Genomic DNA, 6,051 nt, shown 5'->3' on the forward strand with positions numbered 1-6,051 from the left:
ATTTAATTTATATGTACGATGCTCTTCATAGTTACAAAATGTACAAGAGGATGGATTGCATTACCTTACCTTGAGGTTACCTTGACGTGCTTCCAGGGCTTAGCGTCACCGCGGCCCGGTCGTCGACCAGGCCTCCTGGTTGCTGGACTGATCAACCAGGCTGTTGGACGCGGCTGCTCGCAGCCTGACGTATGAGTCACAGCCTGGTTGATCAGGTATCCTTTGGAGGTGCTTATTCAGTTCTCTCTTGAACACTGTGAGGGGTCTGCCAGTTATGCCCCTTATGTGTAGTGGAAGCGTGTTGAACAGTCTCGGGCCTCTGATGTTGATAGTTCTCTCTCAGGGTACCTGTTGCACCTCCGCTTTTCAACGGGAGCATTCTGCACATTCATTAAAGATAAAAACATTTTATTTTTTATTTTTTTATGGTAGGAGAAAATTAGACTGTAGCAGAGCGTAGTTTCAATCTACGGACCTCTAGTGGGATTATGGGCCCAGCACGCTTCCACTGCGCCACTCTGCTCCACAATATTTAGTTATATGACTCTCAATATTAATAATTAGTATAATGTAGTATTAGCAAATTACAAAATGGTATAAGTTTTATGATTTAATAAATATTGTCAATATTCTTTGTTATTAATTTTAGCTCTTTAAAGGGAAGGGAAGGGAACTTTGAAGGGAAGGTCGAGGATTGAACGCCGACCTGCAAGAAGCGAGACCGTCGCTCTACCGTCCGACCCAAGTGGTTGGACACTTTGAGTTTATTTCAATGGATTATGAAAACAAACATTTAATAAGTCAAATGTTTCCGCCCGGGATCGAACCGGGGACCTTGCGCGTGTGAGGCGCACGTGATAACCACTACACTACGGAAACCTGAAGTATAGTGACCTGTTATTATATGGACCAAATCCGGTTAATTGATACCGAAGATGCACATAGTTTTCTTCAGCGATATAATATGATCAAAACACATTGCATGAGTAATTATATAAATTATAAAAGATTTAATAACGAAAATAGAGAAAATCCTGTTTTATATGTGTACGGGGTGTGTGACGTCACGATAACATGAGAGGTTTAGTTTAGTTTAGTTCACTTATTATGCACCCCATACCCATCTTGTGGGAGGTAGTGGAAGTGGTAACAGAGACACATAATGGGCTCAGGGACTGAACCCCACAATTCATTTAGCTAAGCAAGTTTCAGTCTTGATAAGTTAGTTACAAAATTCAATATACGTCGTCACATCATCAATTTGTTCGAAATTGACCACAAGTACAGTTTCTAAATTAAGCAACTGACATATGTGGAGAGCTAGTGTCACAATTGATATGTTTGTCCTGCACACCGCCCCCACTCCCCCCATCCAGTGGGGAGCGGTGGATAGGTTACAGTCACTTAGTTACTACCTACAGTTAGCAAACTGGGGATATTTGAGCAAGTGTTTTTAAGGCTTCAGAGAGCGGGAGCGAGTGGTAGGAGGCAGGAGGAAGTAATTTTAAGGTTAATTTTTTTATCAAGAGCTGCATGTATCAAATTAATCATATTAATAAGTGAATCGTTAGTGCTTCTTGGGGGTTTGAAACCATATTGACAAAAGCTTAATATATTGAGTTTGGCTAGATAAGAGTAAAGCTGCTTGTAGATTAGATTTTCAAATATTTTTGACAAGTTTGGCTGAATTGATATAGGTCTGAAGTTGTTGACATCAGTGGTATTACCACATTTGTGGACAGGGGTTACTCTCGCTTTTTTTTTTTTTTAGAATATCTGGAAAGGTTTGGAGTTCAAGTGACTTGTTGAAGAGCAATGCAATGGCAGGAGCTAAAAATCTGGAGGCTTTTTTTGGAAATAAGAGTTGGTATCTCCTCAAGGGAACCAGACTTGGTTTTAAGGGAAAGGATTGTGTTAGTAACATCAGTGGAAATAGTTGGCATTAGGTACAGAGACTGTGGATATTTACCTGTAAGATAGTCCTGAATATTACTACTGGAAGATGGAATATCATTTGCAAGGGATGACCCAAGGGAAGAGAAGAACCTATTGAACTCAAAAGCAGTATCAGAGGCTGAGAGCAGACCATCGTTATTGGACAGGAGTATTAGTTTGTTATTTAAAATCTTCTTTGATCCCAATATTTGTGAAATTGTGCTCCATGTTTTCTTAATGTTGCTCTTTGTGTAGGTAAATTTATCTTTGAAGTATTTAATTTTGACTTCTAATTATCTTACAAAAATGCAAATACAAATACAAATATTTATTCAGGTAAAGTACATATATACAAGGTGAGATACAAAAGTTGATGGATTTACAGATAGAGCTAGTACATACAATGCCTAAAGCCACTATTACGCAAAGCGTTTCGGGCAGGAAAAACACTTAGACTAAAACTTAATACTAACTTAGATTAAAGTATAAATTTTGTTGAGAAAAAAATCAGAAAAAATGAAAAAAAGAGGAGGGTGAAACATGGCAGAAAAAAATACAATTTGGTCAACAAACAGCATTGTTTAAAATTTATTTATTTATTTATATAATTTTTATTTATTTATTTATATAGAAGAAGATACATTGGGTTTGTGAGAATACATAGCATAGTATTTGCAATCTTGTAAAGCCACTAGTACGTGCAGCGTTTCGGGCAGGTCCTTAATCTAACAGATAATTTTAAGTAGGTAAATTCTAGTAGAATTAATAAAATGATAACAAATACATTGCAAAAAAAAAAGAGATGAGAGATTAGTAAGTATATTAAAGCACATTGGTATATTAAAGCTCTGATTGATTACATTGACAGCTTGATTGGTAATTTAAACAAGATTAATAGACACCATACAGCAGATTAACAGCACATATAAGAAGACAGCAATGATCACAAAGGTAAAGATGTTCGGACTGGGTACATAAAGATTGGGAGATTGGCTAGCAATAGATAGAGTGCAATTTTATAGCAAACGGTAAAAAACTATGAGAATGAAATTAGGTACTTTTTAGTATTGTTTTTGAATGACGTAAAAGTTGGACAGCTTGTCAATTCATTAGGGAGTGAGTTCTATAGACTGGGTCTCTTTATTTGCATTGAGTGTTTACAAAGATTAAGTTTAACTCTGGGGATATCAAAGAGATATTTATTTCTGGTGTGGTGATAATGGGTCCTATTACATCTGTCCAGGGAGAGTTTCAGAGCAGGATTTACATTTAAGAATAGGGTTTTGTAAATGTAGTTGACACAAGAGAATTTGTGGAGTGAGATTATGTTTAGCATGTTTAGGGAGTTAAACAAGGGGGCTGAGCGTTGTCTGAAAGCAGAATTTGTTATTATTCTGATAGCAGATTTTTGCTGGGTAATGATGGACTTAAGGTGGTTTGCAGTGGTTGAACCCCATGCACAGATACCATAGTTCAGATAGGGATAGATTAGTGCATAATATAGAGAGATGAGAGCAGAGTTAGGTACATAATATCTGATTTTGGAGAGTATACCAACTGTTTTAGAGACTTTCTTAGTTATGTGTTGTATGTGGATACTGAAGTTGAGTCTCTTGTGTAGGAATAGGCCGAGAAACTTTCCATCATTTTTATTGCTAATGTTTACATTGTCTATCTGAAGCTGAATTGCATTTGTAGATTTGCTTCCAAATAAGATGTAGTAGGTCTTTTCTATGTTAAGTGTTAGTTTGTTGGTTGATATCCATAAGTGGACTTTTTTAGTTCATTATTAACAACATTATTTAGTGTATGTGGGTTGGGGTTAGAGTAGATGAGGGTAGTATCATCAGCAAACAAAATAGGTTTCAGAATGTTAGAGACATTAGGCAGATCATTGATGTATATAAGAAATAGGAGAGGTCCCAAAATGCTGCCCTGTGGCACTCCAATGGTTATTGGTAGAGTGGGAGAGGTTATATTATAGATGGCTACACATTGGTGTCTATCACTATGATAGGATTGGATATAGTCCAGTGAATGGCCTCGGATTCCATAATGATGGAGTTTACGTAAGAGGTAATTGTGATTAACAGTATCAAAGGCCTTTCTCAGGTCAATGAAGAGTTCAATCAGAAATTCATTTTTGTCAAGGGCTGAGTAAATTATATCAAGGAGACTAATAATTGCATCGTTGGTACTCTTTTGGGAGCGGGAGCCAAACTGGCAGGGGCTAAGAATGTTGAATTTTACAAGATAGGAGTAGAGCTGTTTGTAGATAATTTTTTCAAATATTTTTGATAGTATGGGTAGGTTTGATATTGGTCTATAATTGTTAATGTCTGCCGGATTACCTCCTTTATGAACTGTCGTTACTCTTGCTTTTTTAAGGATATCAGGGAAGGTATGACACTCAAGGGATTTGTTGAACAGCAGAGCGCAAGGGCGTGAGAGGTGCTCTTGTATACAATAAATGGTATTTCACTGATTTATTTATTTATTTATGCATATACAAGAAGGTACATTGGGAATGTGAGGATATATAATATGGTAATTATAGTCTTGTAAAGCCACTAGTACGCGCAGCGTTTCGGGCAGGTCCTAAATCTAAGAAAATTTTAAGTAGGTAAATACTTGCAAAATTTATAGACAAAAAAAATGATAACAGTTACATGGAATGAAAAAAATATGAGAGAAAATTGTAGGTACAGTATATTAAAGCACATAGGTAGCTAAGATTGATTGCAATGACAGCTTGAATGGTAGTTGACAAAAATTGGTAGGCACAATACAGCAGAAACAATATAAGATTGATTGAAATGACAGCTTGAATGGTAGTTGACAAAAATTGGTAGTCACAATAGAGCATATGGCTAGCACATAAAAGAAGACAGCAATGAACACAATGATAAGGTTGTTTGATACTACATAAAAATTAGGAGATTGGGTAACACTAGGTACAGAGCAAATTTAAAGCTCAGTGTAGGAAACTAAGAAGATGAAATTAGGTACTTTTTGGTTTTGCTTTTAAATAAGGCAAAAGTTTTACAGTTTTTCAATTCACTAGGGAGTGAGTTCCATAGACTAGGTCCCTTAACTTGCATAGAGTGTTTACACAGATTAAGTTTGACCCTGGGGATATCAAAGAGATATTTATTTCTGGTGTGGTGATAATGGGTCCTATTACATCTGTCCAGGGAGAGTTTCAGAGCATGGTTTGCATTTAAGAACAGGGTTTTGTAAATGTAGTTGACACAAGAGAATGTGTGGAGGTCGTTAATATTTAGCAAGTTTAGGGACTTAAACAAGGGAGCTGAGTGTTGTCTGAAAGCAGAGTTAGTTATTATTCTGTTAGCAGATTTTTGCTGCGTGATGATGGGTTTAAGGTGGTTTGCAGTGGTAGACCCCTCATGCACAGATACCATAATTAAGATAGGGGCAGATTAGTGCATAATATAGTGAGAGGAGAGCAGAGTTAGGAACATAATATCTGATTTTGGAGAGTATACCAACTGTCTTAGAGACTTTCTTAGTTATGTGTTGAATGTGGGTGCTGAAGTTGAGTCTCTTGTCTAGGAATAGGCCAAGAAACTTGCCATCATTTTTATTACTGATGTTAATGTTGTTTATCTGTAGCTGAATTGCATTTGATGATTTGCTTCCAAATAAGATGTAGTAAGTCTTTTCGATGTTTAATGTTAGTTGACATCCATAAGTGAACTTTTTTTAATTCATTATTAACAACATTATTTAGTGTATGTGGGTTGAGGTCTGAATAGATAAGGGTAGTATCGTCAGTAAACAATATAGGTTTGAGAATATTAGAGACATTAGGCAGATCGTTTATATATATAAGAAATAGAAGAGGTCCTAAGATACTGCCCTGTGGCACTCCAATGGTAATTGGTAGAGTGGAAGAAGTTGTATCATTGATGGTTACATATTAGTGTCTGTCACTAAGATAGGATCGGATGTAGTCAAGGGCAAGGCCTTGGATTCCATAATGCTGGAGTTTAAGTAAGAGGTTCTATTGTTACGTAAAGTATGGTGACAATAAACACAGACACTAAGATACTATATATATATTTGATCGAATATACAGAAGTACACAGGTGATAC

At 36.4% G+C, this 6,051-nt stretch overlaps 1 non-coding gene across 1 annotated transcript; it reads right to left on the reverse strand.

The window, feature by feature from the left end:
* Positions 1–806: 806 nt before the first annotated feature.
* TRNAV-CAC (transfer RNA valine (anticodon CAC)) lies at positions 807–879 on the reverse strand. Its single transcript has one exon. It is a non-coding gene; the product is annotated as a tRNA-Val (tRNA).
* Between the last annotated feature and the right edge of the window lie 5,172 nt (positions 880–6,051).

This window comes from Procambarus clarkii, chromosome 15 (assembly GCF_040958095.1).
Source record: "Procambarus clarkii isolate CNS0578487 chromosome 15, FALCON_Pclarkii_2.0, whole genome shotgun sequence".
NCBI classification, from domain to species: domain Eukaryota; kingdom Metazoa; phylum Arthropoda; class Malacostraca; order Decapoda; family Cambaridae; genus Procambarus; species Procambarus clarkii.